The sequence below is a fragment of the Leptinotarsa decemlineata genome, unplaced genomic scaffold (assembly GCF_025532065.1).
Source record: "Leptinotarsa decemlineata unplaced genomic scaffold, Ldec_3_MD MMD2_tig00026294_RagTag_RagTag, whole genome shotgun sequence".
Taxonomy (NCBI): domain Eukaryota; kingdom Metazoa; phylum Arthropoda; class Insecta; order Coleoptera; family Chrysomelidae; genus Leptinotarsa; species Leptinotarsa decemlineata.
In genome coordinates, this window is record NW_027412674.1 from 1,602,016 (window position 1) to 1,625,217 (window position 23,202).

At 33.7% G+C, this 23,202-nt stretch overlaps 1 protein-coding gene across 2 annotated transcripts in view; it reads right to left on the reverse strand.

The window, feature by feature from the left end:
* LOC111505874 (uncharacterized) overlaps positions 1-23,202 on the reverse strand; it is a 404,328-nt gene that overhangs the window by 129,227 nt on the left and 251,899 nt on the right. The window contains exon 1 of one of the 2 annotated variants that reach the window (XM_074180135.1): positions 19,020-19,615. The exons of the other annotated variant lie outside the window; for it this stretch is intronic. The gene's annotated coding sequence lies outside the window, so the exon portion shown is untranslated. Of the gene's footprint in view, positions 1-19,019; positions 19,616-23,202 lie in introns of those variants that run through there. 2 annotated transcript variants of the gene reach the window in all.

The following is a 23,202-nucleotide window of genomic DNA, read 5'->3' on the forward strand; positions in this document are numbered from 1 at the left end:
TGAAGAGTACCTTCCAGTGCTAAGATATAAGTTTTGTGATCGAATTTGATTCAACAGAAAAGTAACAAACAAACATGAGTGAATAAGAAAAAAGCGCCCAGCTTGAATGCTTCTTGTTCTGCTTCTAGAAAAAAAGATTGCTAATTGCCTATCTGAAGTTTAGTTGAAACGATAGCAGTTGAAATTTCAATAAAATACCTATTACCATAAATAACAGTTAAGTCTCAAAGAAGACAAGAAGTTTTTCAAAAGATATATGTTTCGTTTCATTCGATTCGAGTTAATTCTATTCTGTTTCGTGCCGTTTTGTTTCTCTCCGTTCTTCTCGTTTTCTTCCGTTCCTTTTGCACTCTACTCCACTCTGCTTCAGTCAACTCCACCCTACTACACTCCAATCTATCCCACACCACTTCACTCCACTATATTTCGTATGATTCCATCCCGTTTCATACCATCGAATCCCATACCATCCCATTTCATCAGGTCTCGTCCCATTTCATTCCATTTTAAATCTAAAGCAAATGAACTTTAAACGTTCAAGCCAGTCTCTATATACCTACACAGTAGGTTTAATGGACTGACGCCTATCAGAAAACAACTACTCCCCTGGCTAATATCACGAAGGGCGTTGGATTATATCCGACAGGCGTCAGTGCAGGAATCTTCACAGAAAATTTCCTGTATATGCAATTGGCAATACAACTGAAAGAGTCGACCTTCAATTCTGGAACGGGCACACTTGCAGACCGGTTTCGGGCTTATTAGCCACTCATCAGTGCAAGATAGTGACCATCATCGACCTAAAGTCAATGATATTCCACAATCGATTGGAAATCTTTCAGAGTATTTCATTCCTCTTCCGAAGTTGGAGCGAACATCACAAAATGTCACTCCATCTAGTGGACGAGGTTCTAACTAACTGCATATCCGTAATTTGCCCGATTCCTCTGAATAAGGAAGGAAAACTTTCTTATTAGTCAGTGGGCTATGCTTGAAGACTGTCGGATACGCCTGTCGGATATAATATAACGCCCTTCGTGGTATTAGCCAGGAGAGTAGTTGTTTTCTGATAGGCGTCAGTCCATTAAACCTACTGTGTAGGTATATAGAGACTGGCTTGAACGTTTGAAGTTCATTTGCTTTAGATTTCTTTACTGCCAGTCTTCAAGCATAGCCCACTGACTAATAAGAAAGTCATTCCATTTTTCCCTATTTCATTATTCATTCATTTTCGAATCGATTCCATTCGCTTTGAGTATTGATTATAAAAACACTATCATAATTGATGCAATTTGGAAGCATTCCTTGAAGTATATCTAGTTAGAATATGGTTTCAAAAATAATCCAAAAGATCGTGACAGTAACCAATAAAATGTTATGGAGCGATCATTTCCATGAAACTTTTCCTGCCTCTATCAGCTGTTTGAAACAGTTTTAGATAAAGTTTCATCGATTTCGAGTTTCAGGATAATGAAGAAATCGATACTGAAATGAACTTTTGAAAGGAAATTGTTTTCTCATAATAACTGTGTTTCATGAAGTGAGAAAATTGAAATTTAATGAAAATGGATGATTATCGTGGTGGAAGTAATGTTTGAGTAGTTATAAGTATAAGGGATCTTTTGAAATGTGACATTGAGTAGGGATATCAATTTTAAGGCAGAATGACTTTTGACTTTTGTGAAGTATTATTTGGTAAACTGACGAAATACTCCTAGCAACTGTTGGATATACATGATTTCATTTCGAATTCTCCTAATCTCTCTCATCGGCTGACGATAACAGTTTATTTTCCTTCACGGTATCCATAAAAGAGGTGTACAATTAGCACTAATACAGAGGATGATTGTATAATCAGGCGTTCACAAAATTTCGTGTTCACAACCAAATTGTTCTGCACAGTACGTCGGACAAAGTGGTAAGAAAATTAAAACAAGAGTTTACGAAAGTATAAACTAATTGACGATTCCAGAAGTCTATACTTAGGTGATTATAACACTGAAAGTTCGTTCTCTAATCACATTCTCAATTACAACCATAGTTTTAGATATTTTATATACGTTTGCCAAAAAGGCACTTTACTTAATTCACCCGAAATTTTTTAAATCAAATCTGCTATTGATAACCCTACTGTTATATCTCTCAATTTACAAGTACAAAAAGTGATTGCCAAAAGTTTTTTTCAATTCTCTTATTTTTAACTAAATTCCCCTGCCTTGATCTTCCATAAATCCTTATTTTTTCCTTTTATTAGTATGGTTGTACAGTTGTTTGGTAGTCAGTTCCAGTTGTTTGACACCTTTTCTTCATTGGACAACAGAAGTCTCTTTTGGTGGTGCTGATCTGAACAATTTTTCTTCCAACCTATGAGTTGAAATGTAGTCAACTACATTTCAACTCATAGGATTACTTTCACTAATTTTTGTAACAAGATGGCGTGTATTATGGTATAGGATCTGTTTGCTCAGAACACGAATCGATATGTATGTGTTGGTCCTTCTCCTGTTGTGTTCTGTGTTTGCAAATCTCTTGTCATGGTTCATATCGAATTTATTTCTCTATTGACAGTTGACTTTTCTTTTTCAATTCAGTCCGGATATATTTCATTATAATTCCTTTTCATGTACCGTTTGATGATTTTGATGTTAATGAGAGAATATAAAGGCTCTAAGCCTTTATCTACAATCTTTTATGGTGTTATAAACTTCCATGGCTTTTACTACTTTAAACAAATATTTTTTCATTATTATCAACATGTCAATGTGATCATTTATTCATTGGTGGCATGTGACAATTTTCTTTTCTCCATTATAAAATAGTTTCTTCTCCATGTAAGTGTTTTATACTTCATTGTATTAACTATTGTTATGTTGCTCTCATTTTATTATAGAATTTTAAATAATTGGCTTTGTAAGTCGTGGTATGGCATACACATTCACCGCGGTAGGTACATATTAACTTTTGCTCATATTAGTTCAGTCAAACATTGAAATTCTACATATGTGAATATTTCAGATTAGAATGGCTTTCGTTAATAGTCGTACATCATATAATATAAACAAAATAGTCGGTACAAATAACACTGAACTAGTAAACTATTATTTGTTTTTATGAGTCCAATTTAAACTGCATTATCTTAGTCAATAATTATTCAATTTACTTAAAGTAAACGTCATTCCAATCAGTGTACTTTTGCCAACGTAAAAAAATCGATTAATTCCGTAAGCATAAACATTGTGTACGCGGGATTCGAAGAAGTCGACGAAGGCAGTTTTTGCCTGGTCCTGATTGGCGAAGGTTCTACCAGTGAGGAAGAACCGAAGTGTTTGGAAAAATGGTGGTCAGTTGGTAAAAGGTCTGGTGAATATGGTGGGTGAGGCAGAATTTCGACGCTCAATTCGTTCAAGTATCTGACCTCTTCTGTTGTCCAGTGTCGGCTGCTGCTGATGCAGTTTTCGGTAAATTCCGTCGAGTTCCTAACAATGGGACTCTGCTGTGATGGTTTGACCCGGTTGTAGAAAGTTATAGTGAATCACACCAATCGCTTGTCATGTTTTTTTTCGGTGGGTTTTCACTTTTGAGAAGTGCCTGGGTGGCTCAAAGGTATTCAACCACTGTTCTGAATGTCTTCTGTCATCTTAAATGATCCACTTTCATCACACGTAACGATACGATCAAAAAAAAGAAAGTTTTGGTTATGGAAAAGCAAAGAAGAACATACTTCGAAAAGCTAAATTTTCTGTCGATCTTTCAAATCGTGGAGCACTCACTTTTCGAACTTTTTGACTTTTCCAATACATTTTAAACCATCAAGAACCGTATGGGAACCGACAACCAATTCTCACGCCATCTCACGCATCGTTTGTGATGGGTCAGTCTTCACTATGGTCCTCAAATTCTTGTTCTGAATAACTGTAGGTTGACCATTTCGGGGCTCATCTTCGAGGTTAAAACCCTCGGAACAAAATTTCGCAAACCATCGTCGAACAGTGCGTTCGACGATGGTTTTGTGGTACCCGACAAAGACACCATTATGTTGTTCCACAGATGAGCAAATCTGTTTGTCAGCGATCATTTTCATATATAGCACCCAAGGCGTTCAATGTTATTCCTGACCATATTAAAAAAATGATGAACTTCAACATGTTTGAAAATGAGATGAAACGATTCATATACGAATCACCAAGTGCCAAATGTAAATATCGTCGAACCAAATTTGTTCAACTGATTCATTTCATTTTATCTTATTTATACTCGCCTTTTCAATTCTTCATGCACGAGTTTAATTTTTATTTTTATTAGTTATTCCAAATTGTTTGTACTTTTAAAATGATCTCATCAATGTGTTTGCTTTCTTTAAGTATTCTCTTATTCCCATATATATTTTTTAAGCGTATTGCTTTTTTCGTGGTGCTCTTGTATTGGACTGAATATTTATTAGGCATTTGAGTAATATAGTTTCATTTCGAAACAGGTGCTAACTTATCGAGTATGTATCATCTATGCAAAAAAATATCTAGTGTACAAATGTTTTCATTTTTGTGTTTGCTTTTTGTATTACACTGTCATTTCCATATATTTTTTTTAAGTGTGATGCTTTTTTTCGTAATGTTCTTGTATTGGATTGAAAATATTTTTTTATGTAGTTAAGTAAGATAATTCTATCTCGAAACAAATGTTTGCTCACTTATCGAGAAGGTATCATTTATGCAAAAAATGGTATTTGCTGTATACATTCTCTCTCTCTTTTCAATAATAAATGATATTATTATTATTATTATATAGTCCAAAATTTTCTATCGATCAGTATATACCACATCACAGTAGAATGAATATTTATTGAGCAACCTTGCCCCAATCGGTTCACAGCTGATAACAAATAAGTGAAAATAACACATTTCACAACAATAAATAAAGAAATATCAGTAGGCATCTATGCTTTCCTCTGTGCACTGAATACTCGATGCGTTTTGCATTTGCATCTGCAAGAATAACCATTGTGAGGTCTGTCGAATACCTATAATTTAATGTAAATCGTGGTATTAGCCAGAGAAGTAGTTGTTTTTCTGGCAAACATCTACCAGAACCTACTGTATAGGTACTTTGGAAGAGATGAATGTTTCGAAATTTCATTTCTTATAGGAAAAGAAAGCAATAAGTAGATAAATGAGTAATTTGACAGGATACATCCTACATTCTTCTTTGAACAAAATTATATTTATTTTCTTCACTTCAATTTCCTCTCAAATTCGCAAATTCACGATTTTCCACGACGTGATTGGTCTGAACCAAAGTATCAGATAGTTTCTTCTAAAGATGGAAATCTGATAGTTTGGTTAACTTCTCTCAGTAGGTAATAATAGAGGTCCTCAACTTAATTGAGTACCTGAAATTTGTTCACCTGTGACAATGTGGATAGGTACGTTAATTTGAAAGATTTGATCATTTTGCAGATTTCATATAATTGAGTTTCCACTGGCCTTCTTAACTAAAATATTGTCAACTTCCGGTCTCTTTCCGTTATAACGGAAGTAGAGGGCAACTTCCTTATTTCAAATGGAGCACACTGTTTTATTACATTTTTAAATTTCTCAGCACATTTCAGGCCCACTTTGTTTAACGACACCTATACCCAAATTTGTTAGTTTTCAGCTATAATATCCCAAGGACATTGATAACTAACGAAATAATTTTATCACAGTTTTCGAAAGCACGTTATTTGGTAACATCCCGACGTCGAAGGCGGAGGGATGTTACCTAAAATAACGTGCTTGAGGAAGTTGTGATAAAATTATGAGTTATTTATCAATGTTCGAGGGATATTCGGTGAGAAAATTTTTTGCAATTCGAACAAAATTATTTATTGAACACACAGTTATTAAAAGAACAATTCGTATAATGATATTACGTTGATCTTGCTGTATTTGCCTCGGTTACTGCATAGGTGTTTCCACGCATACTATTGATTATTTGGTTATGATGTTCCTGATCAATATTCAAATAAGGTTTTATGGAATTTCCATTATTGTGCCCAGTAATTTTCAACAATTGCTGTTCTTGAACTCCACTCTTAGATAGTTGACTGACTGCAGTTGCTCTATTAGAGTGATTGGTTATTTTCCTCTGTTTCGTATCCAAGCCAATTGCTTCAGCAGAAGATTTCGTCCATCCGTTGATTATATTTCTACCCAGAGGCATATTGTCATACCAGTTATCGCTTCCTGTCTTCCAGTGACGATTTGGCCTTAAAAATAGTCTATTTGTCTTGATATTTGTGCCTCGTTTTGATAATAATTTAATGAATAATCTGACAGGACAAGCATTGTTATCACTATTTTGAACTAACCATTTGCTAGAGGCGCAGTTCTTTGAACCCCCTTGGCAGGTTTTACTGAAAATTGGATTATATTCTATCCTATTAGTTGGAGATCCATTGTTGTCCTTTTCGATATGAAAATAATCAACTAAGCAAGCAGCACCTTCACCACCTCTCCAAGCCAATTCCACCACTGCTATGTGATAAAATTTGCGTAGGAGTCCTATAGGGGTATTTTCATCCCAAAAGTTTATAATTTTACTCATTTCATTTGAAGTTAATGGTACTGAGCTTGTTTTGCGTTTAGTGGGATCTGTTTGTAAATTTCTTCGTGCTGCGTCGTGTGCATTCCGCGCTTGTTTGAATGCAACACTTTTAAAGGGGTCTAGCATGATATTATACTCCTTGTAATACTTTTCTTGTAATAATTTGCTTGTTATATTCCATACGGTTTTAACAGTAGCCTCCTTAAACTCTGTGCTATCCTTTTTTCTCATATTAATCGCCCAATCCTTGAGTATTAATGCAAGCTCTTCGAGAGTACGATTTCCATCCAATTCATATTTTCTGGCGTCACAAAACTCCATAAATATTTTCCAAGTGTATTTTTTTACTATTGACAGTATTTTTTGGTGTATTTTCTTCAATGATTTTGTCAATTGCCGCATCATTTTGAACACCAAAGCGAGGAAGTGACATTTTCGAAATAAATTGAATTACTGAAATGTCAAACAACTTTATTGTGTTGGTTGCTTAGCAATGTCACGACATAAGTGATAACTACCCGTGAAAACTATCCATGGGTAGTTATCAGTGTAATGATGGTTTCATTGGTTATTTCTACACACATGACTAGAAATAGACAAATTTGATAGGATAATTTTTTTGGCAAAAAATTTTCGAGATAATAATTTTTTTCTGAAAAATTTGACAGTCACAGCACCACTCCGAAAAAATCATAACTCATAGACAATAACAGTTGAGAATGTAAAATTTCACAGAATCACACCTCAAGCATCAAGTCATGAACAAGTCCATCGAATTTTCGAAAATAATTCACAGGGTGGTCGAAATTTCCACCTTAAACATAACATCGAGAAAACTGATAAGCACAATTTTTTCAAATGGAAACCATACTATTCTGTCATTTTCAGATACTAAGAAAAAAAAGATATCAAATTCATGAAGAATGTCCTGTACCTAAAATACATCCCTGGCAGGATATATCCGATTTTGGGAAATATTTGAAATGTAAATCATTCGAAGCAATACCAAACTAAGAAAGCTTTGAATACAAATTAACTAATATAATCTCTGTCGTTGGTAAAAGGCAACTCAACATGAAAATGGATGTATTTAAATAAAATACTATCAGAGAAATGAATTATCTCTTTGTTTATTGATATCGGATACACTAATTTTATTTTGCTTATATTTTTTAACATAATTTCTTTAAATTCAAATAATATTGTGGTTCATTTCAACAGATGTTCAAAGACATTGCCGTTTTGTTCAAAACAAGAATATATTCTTTTCTGCATACCACTATTTGTAGCTTTCTGTATGGAGTCAGGAATCAAATTATTGAAATTATCAAATTATTGGAAAGATAATGTGTCAGAAGAGTTCAATTTTTTGCAAAGAAAATCTTTTGTTGCTTTCTACTTCTTCATCATTATATAATTAGTGGTTAACTTTCGAAGACCGATACAAAATCGATATTTCACAGAAATGTTTTCATCTGTTTTTTCGTTAATCAGCTGTCGCCCTCTACGAACGGGAATTTTCAAAAGTCGAAACTTGTTCGAGTTGAGGACTAACGATGTCTTACTTTTCAACGTGTGATTCCAAACACGATATTAAGTGAAAGTCAATTGTCCGGCCTTGCGGTTTGAACCATCGATTCACACAGCGGTCGATTGAGTGAGTAGAGCAAACCACCCATGTCAACCCATCAGGCTACCGTCCTATCATGTGTGAATAATAATTTCATTGGTAATTTTTTCATTTTCGTGTTCGATGGTCAACAAAATTAATAATTTTCGAGATGTTTCCGAAAATAACTAATATTGATATTCGGATATTATTCTCATTGTAAGTATAAAAAATGTGATGCAAGATGAAAACACCAACATCATCTTCATTAATTTGAATTACCTCTACAAAATTTAAATCGAATAGGAAACCATTCCACCTCTTATCTGAACGAAACATAAATCACAAATGAATTGGACAAGTCGGTAATTAATGAAGTTTGCATCCGTTTAACGACTCAGTTATTCTTCCTTTTGTTCAAAGTTACAAATGCCAACTGTGCGATTTTGATATAGATAGTCGCCCGGAACACTTCAAAAAGAATAAAAGAAATGCTGTGCTGTGAAAACTGAACACAGAGTCATTTGTTTGGGAGTTATCTCCCACAACAAAAATGCAATAACCGTCGTTTTATAGAGGAACAATGCTCGATCGAATTGCCGTAGGTGAATGCTCTGAATTTATTTTTATTTCAATATTCCCCACCGCATGGAATATCTAATAGAAAATATTTGTCTTTGATACTCGGTCAGAAATTTTCATTATATGTAGGAGATGACGAGTAAGCCTGGATCGGTTGAATGAGAACAGTCACAGCAAAGCACTCTTGGAGTCCACACGTGTTGTTTATTAATGTTCGTTATGAGATTAGAATAAATATTGTATTCGAAAACTATGTTACCTGCTAAGTGTTCCTTACATCTCATTTTAATAAATCTTTTAGTCTGTCCATAATATTTTGCATCGCAGTCCTTACATTTAATTTCATAAATTCCAGACTTTTCCGATTTCTCGACTTTGTCCTTTGGATTTTCTAAAAGGCTCTGTATAGTGGAGTGCCTGGAGCATTCAAAACGGTAAAACCTCGGATTAGAGTTATAGTGAATGAATTGATATGATCGAAGTGTGATATTGTTTTTTAAACTATAAATTGCAATGTTTACCCAATTTTTTTTGTGCACTCCATTCTTTCATTGTTTAAACAAATTATTATAAAAAATTAATGTTCGACCATATATTTTCACTTAAAACAGTAATTTTTTTTTATTTATATATTAAATCTTACCTGAGTAGACATATAGGAACATTTTTCAAAGATACCTGTGTATAAAAATAGCAGTAGGGATCTCGAACACGTAGAAAAACGTGGAGGGGAGAGCGGAGCGACAGCTGCTATGTACAATGGAATTTCTTGGCCAGTTTAATTATAAATGAAATGTACTCTATTGTGTACATTTAAAAAAATAAGGTAATTAATTACGACTAATGAAAAGAAAAAGAAAATTATTAGTACAAAATCTGTTTATTTGAATATATGAATTTTTATTAAAACAACGATAAAAATGAAATAAAAACAACAATAAAAATTAATTGGCGCTCCGGGGCGACTTCATTGATTCCAGTGGCGCATTTGCTTTTTCAGCTACAGGAAAACCCGGAAATATATTACATTGTTGTCTACATCAAATATTTTCTTCTACTTCATCTATCTGTATAATAGGTGAAGTATTGGAACAACTATTTCCGCTGCACTGTAAACATGCTACACTGCAGTATAAACCACTTTTTCTGCATCCACACGCAGCTCCACATCCCTTTTTGCAATTACAAAATAACATTTGCAATAAATTATCCGGAGCAGGTAATTGATTCATTGTTGTTGGGATGTACATGTTATTGAAATACTTCCATCCCCAATTTTCAATAACTACGTCATTTCCTAGACATATCTGAATTTGTAGGTAAACTCTTTTAAGGTGCTCAAACGCTGCATCAGTTGTTGGAGGCAGTGATGACAAAAAAACACTCGTATTTTTGGCTGTTGCTTTTATGAAAGAATTGGACCTCAATGTATTTAAATCAGGAGTTTTAGACGGAGCGCCATATAAACTCAAAATACATGCTACAACTGCTTGCAATATATTATTGGGGTCTTCATTGATATTTTTAAATACTTTTACTGAGTCGTGTAAATCAATCCGTTTCTCAAAATTTTTGGCAAACTTAATTTTTCCTTTATTGAAAAACGCAGAAGTAGTGTCACAACTCGTGAAGGCATGTAAAAAAAGAATATGTTTTACAATTTGGTAATGATTTTTCTAAACATTTCGATGAAAATATCTTTTGCTGAACTTTGCCTCGGGATGGTTTTAGAAAATATATTTCACGATCTTCATCTAACAATGCCGTTAATATCACTAAGACATCGATATCTTCTGAAACTATAACAACATCTTTTGAATTCATTGCCGTCTCAACAATCAATTTGTCGGCATCGCTTTCCGCTTGGCATGTAAAAATATTGTTGTCAGCTAATTTAATTCTCAACATTTCTATCAAGCGAATTTTATTTTTACTATTTGTCAAAAATTTATCTTGAGCAATTTTTAAAGTCATATGTTCTTCAAATTCAATATCTGCACATTTATTTTTTATTGCGCGACGATTCCGTTCGGCTGATTTAATACCATCTTTTTTATACCCATCAAATACCACGTATTGTTACTATTATAATTATTTTTCAAATATCTTACATAATGGTCACACATCATTGCAAACGTTTCATTCAATTGCCATTTACAACGATGTAGTAACATGCATCCGTCAATAACATAATAGAGATTTTCTACACTTTTTAAATTAAGAGAAATTTCCGGAAATAATTCGTAAAATGTTAATTTTTTTGTTTTTCGCAGTTCACCATCTTCAAATACAACAAGTGGATATGGTGCCAATTCGTAATTCATATAATTTTTAAGTTCTTCGTCGGTTTATTTTAAACACAAATACATTGAAACAGGTATCTTTGAAAAATTTTCCTATATGTCTACTCAGGTGAGATTCAACATATAAATAAAAAAAATTACTGTTTAAAGTGAAAATATATAGTCAAACATAAATTTTTTATAAAAATTTGTTTAAACAATGAAAAAATGGAGTGCAAAAAAAAATGTCGGGTAAAAATTGCAATTTATAGTTTAAAAAACAATATCCCACATCGATCATATTAATTCATTCACTATAACTCTAATCCGAGGTGAAAACCCCCAGGCGCTCCACTAGTAGTGTATGCCTTGTTTCAAATACCACCTTTATACCTGGTGCCTTGAAAATATTTCCAAAGTTTTTCGTGTATTGGTATGGAACTGAGATATATTCATCTTGATTTTCATCACTTCTAAAAGACGAGATGATATCATCTGCAATAACCCTCGACAAACCGTTACTGACTGTTATTTCCTGTATTGTCACTATTTCTTTTGTAAACCTCTCACGTGAGAGAGGAAACGTCAAAGGACGATGCACTAGATAATTGAACCGAGCACGTTTGTGCTGTCCACAGTGATGTGAACTGTCAGGAATATACTTGTACGTTAATTGTTCCCTTCCTTGGGGAAATGGCAATTTTTTTCAAGTTTCCTGAAAACACTGCAGCCCCAAGACTTCACTGTTTTTCCTCTAGTTAGGTTTCATTCAATATTTGATTAAGAAATGAATATCTTTCAAACCAATTTCCATTTTGTTGAAGGCATCATGAATAGAACAAATTACAATACATACCTGTCGACATTAATACATTTCAGGTCTCTGCTATGAACTTTCCGAATTCATAAGCTTCTGAACACAGACACAATCAATGATTTTTGTCGCGAACAAGTTTTCAAATTCCGATTTAACAATTTTTTTTATTGTACCTAATTTTCAAAATTTCATGCTACAAAAGTTGCACGAACCACTCGATTTGTTAATTGAAAGATTAATGTATTTTCATATTCGTAAATGATTATTCATCATTATTCGGCTATATTTGTGATGATTTTATTCACTATATATTTGAACTGCAAACTATTGTTATAAATAATTCTATTATTTTTAAAAATAGTGTGAAGTAACATATGAAAAACCAGATTATTTATAAATTGCATCGGTTGTTGATATTTCCTCGAAGGTATATTTCCGTATTTGCGTTATTCATCATGCTGGAAAAATAATAGGGAAAAACATCAAAATTGCCTCTTACTTTCATAAAACTATGCAAATAACAATTGATTATAAATAGTTACAAATTCATTAAAGAGCTCAATCGAAAAATCTATCAGTTCTATATAAAAATGAATCCAATGTTCATTTTCATATCTTTAATAGTTTTGAAGTTATATTAATTTTTTACTATACAAATCAAGTGGTTCATGCAACTTTTGTAGCAAATAATTTTTGTAATTTTTAGCAGTTTGAGAAAAAAAAGATTATCGCAGTTGTGAATTTGTTTATAACGAATTGTTCATAAAAATATTGAATACTTTTTTTTCCTAATTATTTGAACATTTGACATATAATAAAAAATATCATGAACGAAATAAATTTTAAAATATTTTTGCAAAATCGTTGAGTATTCCATTACCTGCATTATACAATACAAATATATTATATAATGATGACACTTCCAAAATACAAATCATGAAATTATAAAAAAACAACAAAAATTAATTGGCACTCCAGGGAGACTTCATTGATTCCAGTGGCGCATTTGCTTTTTCAGCTGCAGGAAAACCAGAAAAAACCTGCACCATATTATCTGAAGATCTTGATCTGCCAATATCCTCTCTTTCATAAAAAAATGTAGGGTGTCTTTAGAGGCTCCAATAAATTCAATACATCGCCAGAAAACTTAGTGATATGACTATCGTCAAACTTAAACCAGTCCGTTTCGTCTTTGGCCAAGGAGTAATAATGACCAGATTCAACGCCAGAACCGCAGTGAACAATGATTGCATAAAGATTATAATAGTGGTCTGCTAGATTGAAGTATTCATCAAATTCGAACCTTCGTAAGACTTTGATGCTTCCGTCAGAGGTTAAGTTATGTTTCAAGATCATCAGTGTTATTATTAGATTGACTGGTGCCTCAGCTATACTTGTTTTCTTATAAGAGTCAGTTAGTTTGGCGCATGTTTGGCAATACAGAGGAAGATCTTCCTCTTGAAGATGATCACTTGGTGATTGAAACAGGTGTCGAGATGTCAAAATAACGGTTTGGTGTTGGGAAAAAACACCAGTAATATTCAACAATTATTATAAAATGTCCAAAACTTCATTAGATGGACTCTGGGTGATATGAGCATTTATTATTTCCTATCCGGCCCTCAAGTATGTTATTACATATTTACTATAATTGCAAAATAGTAGGCACCAAATTCTTTGAAAATGACTTAAGGTTTAGCCTCAATCTGTCTTTTGCAGTGGCGTACGGAAATTATACTGAACCGATGAGAACTACAACCTTGACAACAATATATTTGTTTCAATGAAATGATATTTCTGAGGATTTAGTGCCTACTAAAATGGAATTGTACTATAATTTATTATCATTCAATGCAGAAACAGCGAAGCGACAAATAAGACAAGTACGAGGTTGAACACGGCAGCGAACATGAATTGAAGATGATCAATTTAAAAGACACCAAGTTACTGAATTTGTGATTTTCTATGTCGATTCGAATGTAGACTTTCAAAATAACCCCTTTTCAATTATAAATCAGTAACGAAGTGAAAAAAAACTTTGATTGCCTTTATTGATAAGGGCATTCTAAGCCATCTACTTTTCCAAATTGCCTTATAAATATACATGTATAGGGCTCATAAAGCTCTCCTCACCTGTATTTACCAAATTATACGAAATGAATGGTTTTTGCTTTGTTCCCAAAATATACCATGACTTGTTCAATCTCTAACGATATATAATAAAGTTAATTGGGTGGCGAGGTCGTTACTTCTCACGCATTCAGATATTGTATACACCGTGAAAACATTGACTGTGATGAAATGATTTCTGTTCTGACAAAATAATCGAACCATTTTTACGAAGTCTGGTATAGGCAAGAAGTTCAGTTTCGCCAAATGAATGAAGTCAATAGAATTTGATTACTTAGTTACTCGTGACTATAGAGCAACAGTCATATCAGAATATGCAGCATAGCTATTCTCATTGACTCTATTTTTTGGCACCGTGTCTTCATCGATCAGAACCTCAATAATACATCTTCGTATTTCTTCGGATAGTATATTTTGATGGTTTCCACGTTTATTATATAAAAACAATATGAAAATTCAATCGGTGGATGTGATGTAGTGTTAACACAAAATACTAGAACTTACTCAATACTATATGTGTTGGGTGACTTGGGAGAGTCATCTAGCATGGATAGTAGTTTTATTCCTATGCGGAAAAATAGCTTTGAATAGATTTTTTTTTTTCATGGGAAGTTTCAAGTCTATATATTATTAAGTAGAAGTTCCGTAGCGGTCTAAAATTTCCGTTGTTTTCAAAGCCATTTGTCATAAAATTGGTATAGATATAATAGAGCGTTCCAACGAAAACTTGAAGCCAGTCAGAAACGGAAGTAAAATCAGAAATTTCAAAGAACACGTCAATTTTTATTTTTAGGGGGACTGATTGTGATATGAAAATCATACCCGAAACTTCACCCCCTTGCGGTCAGCAACTACCCCCCACTATTTTTTTCAATAGCATGGGGGGTCGAGTGATACATCCTTTGAAAGGTCTTCAGTCCCTCTATTGATTCTGTAATTGGTTGATTCGTTATTGAGAAATGTTGAACGTTTTATTCAAGATAAAACAGAAAATTCGCTTTCTCTCATTTTATTGAGGAAATCAAAAAAGTAATATCAATGGCGACACAATCAACCGATGAAGTGTTCAAAATGACCTTCATCTAGTTCCATAGTTCCTCTGGTAACCCTGAACCTAATGGCCTCACATTGAAGAGTGGTAGTTGCATTTCTGTTTACCAGCATGACATAGATCCAGCCAGTTAAGGTCGATTCTATACCTTTTCTAGCCAGAGACGATCCTATAGATTCAGGTAGTGCAATGTTAAATGCTCCTTCAATATCGAGAATTATAGCAACCGCAATATCCTTGTTGTCAAGGGATTGGTAAATTGTGGGTTTGTCAAACCCACAAAAAATCCTATACATGTTTAACTTTTTCGTAAATTTATATGTCCAATAATTGTTTTTCACTCATTTTTACTGCCCTGAAGAAGCTTCCCAATAGAAGCGAAAGCTTGGCAGAGTATAGCAGAGTTTGATTTTTGATTTTTTGACCGAGAGACCCTGCTAATCCATTTCATTTTATTGTATATATACAGTGTTACACATAAAGTCCGCATCAAATGGGATTTTTTTTTGTTCATCTCTTCAAGCAACTTTTCATATCTCCATTAGGTTGTGCTTTAAAAATGATGCCAAATGACATGAATATGACCGATCAAGTGATTTTTCTTCCCTGTCAAATTTGACATTTTTCCAAAAAATGTTCAGAAAAGTAGTTATTGCTCGAAATTTCGAAAATCGGTAAGGCGAGAAGATGATTGTTTTTTAATTTTTTACCCGTTTACCAATTTTTAGTTCTCTAGTACAAATTTAGTTTCATTACAGTTTTTCGAAAATTTTACATTTGCCGATTTCTCAAATTTAGCCAAACCTCAACAAAGTTAGTGCTTTATGCCTAACTTATCTTTCCAAAGCATTTTCATTACCAATTGCAATTCTAAATGTAAATTTAAATTCTAAATTTAAAACACCAGAAAAAATTATGCCAAAAATGATGCAAAGTTGATACAGTTTTTAAAAACAGATAAATATTTCACTTTATTTCTACTTTTTGCGAAATAGCTTGATACATAAGCATAATTAAAAAACAATATCAATGAAAAGTCAATACTTCATTCTTTACTGCACTTTTCAAACAGTTAAACTTTGATTTACTAATTACAAAAAATTACAACGAAATTAAACTAAGGGTACTGTGGAATCAATTGAACTGAACTGAATAAGCAAAATATTTTATTGTCATCTGACATTTGTAGAATAACTCAAAATAGTGTTTATCAGTTTTAGATTTAAAATAGTTTATTCGTTGTCTAGTGTGTTGTTAAAAATGCTGAATCTTCAAGAGAAAATTGAAATCAGCTACTTGTCGGTCACCGACAAGTAGCGGATATTTTCAATGCCAGACATCTGCAAGAAATATTCACCAGTCAACAGTTTGTAGGATAATAGCTAATAGTTTAAATCTACTGGCTCGGTTGAGAGTAATTTTAGAAAAGCACATCAGCCTTCTAGACATACTGAAGAAGTGGAATTTGAGATATGTTTGGATGTCGTAGAACATAAAAAAACATGTATTCAAGATATTGCAGATAGAACAGATGTTAAACGAGAGAGTGTACGACGTATTTTACACAAGAATACATTCACGCCCTATAAACCGAAATTTATCAATACATTAAAAGAAAGGGACTTCGATATGCGCTTGTATTTTTCTTTTTGGTTTCAAGGGGAAAAAGAAGAAAATTATCATTTTCCTCATCAAATTTTATGGACAGATGAAGCGACCTTCTCTTCAAATGGCGTTGTGAGCTCGCAAAACTGCAGGTGGTTGGCAAAAGAAAACCCACATTTCGTAATCGAATGTCGAGATTAATATTCGTTAAAGACGAATGTATGGTGTGGCATATTAAACGATCAAATCATAGGACCATACTTTTTTAGACATAATTTAAAATCTGCGGACTACCTATACTTTGTTAATACCGAACTTGCTGAAGTTTTGGTTAATATGCCCCTTCAAGTAAGAAATGTTGTGTGGTACATATCAATGTGATGGTGCACCTATTCGGCTAGGTGTGGCTAGGGTGGCTAAAGAGCGTCTTTTGGAAATATTTAGGGGCAAAGTAATCAGTCGCAATATGGAACACTTTTGGCCGACTAGATCTCCTGATATAACCCCACTAGATTTCTTCTTGTGGGGTTACTTAAAAGAAAAGGAGTATAAGCAAAGACCTTTTCGAGATATAAACCTTTTAGAGCCAGTTATTCGAGAATGTGTTATAAGCACGAAACCCCGTAGTATAAAGAATGCAGTTGAAGCTGTTTTAAAAAGGACAATTGATTGCATTGAACGTGGTGGAAGGCACACTGAAATGTGACTTTTTATTTTGTATTTCTATTGGTATTTACATGATTTAAATTTTAACTTTATTTTAACAGATGTTTGTTAGAATTTTTTACGGTTTAGTTTTCTAGGCAACAATATATATATATATATATATATATATATATATATATATATATATATATATATATATATATATAAACTATTGGATAGTGGGGTATTGCAGCAAGTAAATGAGTACTCTTTTAAGTTAGTCCAAGCTTTCGGAAAATTTTATTTCCATCATCAGGGAAAATCAATGTATCAATATTTTTTCTTCAACATCAATGTAACCATCCTCACATAAGAGTTTCCCTGATGATGTGAATAAAATTTTCCGAAAGCTTGGACTAACTTAAAAGAGTACTCATTTACTTGCTGCAATACCCCATCTTAACTAGTCAGCAACGACTATCCTTCCTCTCTCTCTCTCTCTCTCTATATATATATATATATATATATATATATATATATATATATATATATATATATATATATATATATATATATATATATATATATATATATATATATATATAAAATCTAGAAAGGTTAATGCAGTCAAGCTGCTGGAAAATAATTCCATGAAAATCAAAAAATAAATAGATAAGTACTCTTTGATCATTCCCATATTGATTTCAATTTAAGAGCCACCGGTATACATTCCCATATTGAAATCAATATGGGAATGATCAAAGAGTACTTATCTATTTATTTTTTGATTTTCAAGATATATATATATATATATATATATATATATATATATATATATATTAGCCATATGAATTCAAGTTATTACTGTTATTTTTAGTTACCGTTCTTACCTCACATTGTGGCATTGGCCGCGGTGGTAGTGCGTCCGACTCACGTTCGCAAGACCGTGGGTTCGATTCCTGCCTCGACCAAATATTTTTCTCGAGAGAATTTATCTGGTTGAAGCTGGGATGATTCTGCAACCGTGTTAGGAATCACACGTTAAAAGGTAAGACCTCGTTAGTCCATAGCTCGCACAAGTTTCTCAACTCCTGAGAATTGTCGTTCGTATGGGGGTGTCAGCTGATTAACGGAAAAACAGATTTTTTTTTAAACTTTGTACCAGCACAGGTGTCACAAGGCAAGGTCCACAAGCACGCAGGTATTCAAAGAACATTAGATGCTATTGAGAACCTAAGTTCATATCTATGTGAAAGTTATGTCTGATCGCTCTGGGATCTTGGACTGAAATGTCACCAGAATGTCAACAAATTTAATTGGCGTTCACTGTCAAATATTTCTCATCTACTATTAATAACTCATTTCCTTATCAGTGCATCTTAGATTTCACATGACTAAAGTTATATTTGTATTGTTGTAGAACAATAATTTTCGATATTGTTTACAATCATATTCGAATTTTTCAATAAACCACATATATTACTGAAAAAAAAGGAATATCTGATGGTTGCATTTTATATTCAAGACCATGCATACACACTGTATATATTATGAATATTATTCATATTTTTTCTTTCCACATAATACGAGAATATTTATAATAAGAGATTCCACCAATTTTTTGCATTCAATAAATTTCAACAATTATTTTTATCATCCTACAGAAGATTTTTTTTGCTAGTTGGTAAACAGCAGTGGAAAATAAAAATTACTCACTTTGAGAAAAACGTTATAGTAGGTTATATGTCTATACACAATTACAGTCTTGTTCAGGTAGGTGATTATTTTCCACAGCACTCACATCAATTCGATTCAGTTCACACTATCACTTAAATGAACAATTATATAATTCTGGGAGCGGAAAGTGACACTTCATTTTTGGAAAACGATCACGAAAATCTTCAACTCAGTCGAAGTTGAAGGTCGTATGCCCGACTGTGCAGGTCGCTCCAAACATGGTGGCAAAATAATGGACTATTTCCTGCCAATAGTGTGGAATAAAAGTCAACCAGCTATTCTCTTGATTGTATTGTCTTGATTTCAATAGGTAAAGTGACGCTGAAGAGCGGAAGGTCGAAATTCGTTTTGGATAATATGTCTCATTTGTATGTTCTTGAAGGTGAATTGCAACATGTGACTTATCAAAATATGAATGGACTGATCCGTTACTTGATGAAAATAATTGACACTAAACATGATAATGATTACACAATTGTCAAAAACATTTCAATTTCTAGAAGCGTCTCGCTAACACCGTAGCCTTCTCGGTAGAAGCTACCTACTACGATGTTAGCGAAATGCGTCTAGAAATTGAATTGTTTGTGAAAATTGGGTTATTATTATCATGGATCGTGGCTTATCAATCCATCAAATTGAAACTGAGTTTTATCAGCATCGAACTCTGACCCGAAAGAAACATTGATTTTATTGAATCATAAAATACAAATCAATTAACAGAGTTCAGTTTATTAAAAGAGAGAAGGAAAAACAACACCTCAAAAGTGCTGCTTTGTTCCCTCCTGTTCCTAAAAGAGGGCATATGCCTCCTCACTCACAAGCGATTTTGGTGAAATTGGGGACACGTGTGAATCGTTGTATCCATTCCAGGTGCCACTATAAGGGTGTCCGCAATATGCTGTATAATGCCTGTTGTGAGTAGTCCCACTGTGATTCGAAAGTGCATATAGATTGTAACGACAAGGAGCCATATTGTCTGCTGCATAATTGCTCATATCTAATCCTTCTGAAGAGAACTGAATGGCAACATTAAATTTGCCTCTGAATCTTTCCGTTGGAGAGAATATTTTTAAGTAAATTACTAAAATACGGGGAAACTTATGGATTGATAGGGACTTTGTGCATTTTCTTCTTTCCTCGTACCTCGAACAGATTGGTTTTTCATCTCCATCCAGGGTTTTCTCTTTCGTGAAGAAATCCAAGCATTGTGACAAACTCAATTGGCCTGTTCTTTGTGGTATAGGGAGAGACAAATCCCAGAAAGGATCGAAGGTTACTGATGAGAATCCACAGTGTGTGCATTTCATAGTAGATTTCAATTGACCAACGAAGTTGTCTTCAATCTTAGAGTTGATCATGTTCAAGTATCTCAGCCAGGACTCTTGGCGCTTTTTCGCGATTTAGGTTTCTCATTAATTCCATTGAGGTCCTCATGTAAAGCTTCTAAAATATATCGAAGGATTTCGCGGGCGTCTTGATTGGGAGATCCCATGACTTGAGGGGCAAGTCTATGAATCTGTTTTTTAAAAAAGACAGTGTTTATTACTCTATCAGATGAAACTTCTGACCACAATTCTTTGATAACTTCTGCGAACGCTTTGATTAAAATACCTTCCATACTAGAAATACTAGTATTGATATCTTGTATTTATCCGTTTTTAAATATTCCAGCGCCCATCTCGTGTTTGTTGTAACTGTTGATATTACGTTCGCCACTGCTGTCTTCTTGTGAGTAATCACGGAATCGATGACTCACCCCTTCATTGGATCGGTAGGATAAGGAATTCGAAGCTAAACTGCCTGAAACCAATTAGATATGGCACGCGTTTTGAATTCTATAACTTGTTCATGTTTCTCTGTATCTTCTGATGTAAAATTATGGGGAGTATCACAAGGAATATGGGAGGTTTTATGAGGAAACAATCTCCCATCGTGACCAGGGTATAAATAGGATTTGGAAAGGACGGGATGAAGAAAAATTTCATCCAGTGAATGTGACGATGGGATGGTGCCAAAAACAGAAGCTAAATTACCAGGCTGTATAGCTTAACTAATTTTTTTAACCAGAAAAGTAGTACATCTTTTTTCTTTAGTTTCTTCAGTCATCCTTCTGTAGATTTCATTAACAAAATTTAAAGATAAGGGCTCAAATACACCGAAAGATTCTACAGCTACAGGATAAAATGAAAAGTTGTTTTCAACATTTCGATATTCCTGCTGTTTTTCTTTCTCACTGGTTATGGCAGCAGCACCCGCATTTTTGAACGTTCCAACTAAATGAGACGAAGCCACTGTGTCTGCACACAATAGTACTTTTATTATTTACCATCTACAAATCATAAATATTTCACGAATGTTATAACTCCGGATATAATATAAATAATATTACATTAGACGATACATAAGATATTCATGGTAAATAAATGGCAATCCAAGAAAGTTGTAAAAAATAATCTACGAAAATCAGCACTACCAATGACACGGCAGAAATGAGAGCTGCAGTTTCAGTTGACACGTCAAGAAGAGTAAGAAGAGTACATCGTCCATGCCACTGCCGCAGTTGAGGTTGGAAAGTTTGGAGGTTCCAACCAAAGAAGACCAGGGCAAAACCGGGAAGCCAATCAAAACCTTGATGGCTGCCGTAAAATCCTACATTTCTATATTAGTCGACTCTACAGGGAGGAAACCTTCCAGTTTGTTAAGAGACTAGAAGCATCATGCAAGAAAATAGTTCAACTTTTAAGTTTTCTAACATTTCTTTTACGTTGCAGAGAATTAAGAACTATACCAAAATGTATACATTCGAAGAGGATTATCAATACACCACAAGCCCAGCGAATATATATTAGGATGAAGACATATAAGAGGCAGAATCCATCGGACACGGAAGGAGCTAGCAAAAAATTTTGAACAACTTTTAAAATATCACCTGAAACTTAGTCACTTACTGGAGCAGAAAGACTGGGACAATATTGATATGTTAACCCTCAAAACAATGGATTCAACCTAACCGTCATCTAATGAGAGAAATAAGGGGAAATTCAACCAGATTCAGGGAAAACAGCCCAAGAATCCAAAAGTAGACATTAGGCTGGTTGTTATCAATAAATCCAATCGGCCACTCACCAGTGATGAAACAAGTTTACTAGATAAAGGGGGAAATTTCAACGTAACACCATCGACAATAGCCACAGAAGAAATCTTCCCGAACATAGAAGCCTGAATTGAGAAACCACTTGCTGATAATGAAGAAGAATCATGAAGCGATTCTGAGAGAATTCTGAGAAAATCCAAACCTCTGAAATTCAACATTTCAAGGGGTGAAAAGGTGGTTATAGAAAATCTCAATGCTGACGAAAATATTCTGCCTGCTAACAAAGAGAACGCAACAGTGGTCCTTAACATTTCGAACTATAAAAGTAAACTCAATAACCTTGCCTGTCAAAAAACGTACAGAAGATTACGAAGAAACCCGACAGAAAAAATCTTGAGAGACCAATCAACTGATGAAAGAATCTTCATTACCACCAGAGACAAGAAAAAAACTTTGTATGGTGGTCAACGGCTGGTGTGATTTACTATTAGTTTCTGCAACCAGACCAAACCATCACAACAGAGCCTTATGTGAGGGAACATAACTTAAAATTGCATCAGCAGCCGGCACTGGTCATCAGAAGAGGTCCGATCCAGCTCCACGACAATGCTCGTTCGCGCGTTTCACAAATCACCGTCAAAAATCAAACGAATTCAGCGTCGAAGTTCTGCCTCATCCACCATACTCCACAGATCTCTCTCCAACCGATTACCACTACAATTCCAAATGAAATAACTTCAAAAGTTGGTAATATCGGGATTTACATTTGAGAAAATTAAGTAACGGCTACTATCAAATAATAAATAGCTGTAATAAACGAATAATTACGATTTGAATAATGATATTTTGTATTTGAACATTAGTTACATTTGAACAGATTTAAAGAATTTTCCACTACTGAAAATTTTGCATCAAACACTCCATATTGTAACTCGAAAGCAAAAATTGATACATTCACAATAAAGCGAATACAATAAAGCGAAAAATTTACAGTTCAAATACTTCTCACGAGTCCTCATCAAGAATCATCCTGTTTCATTGATTACCATACATGGAAGTTGAAAAATT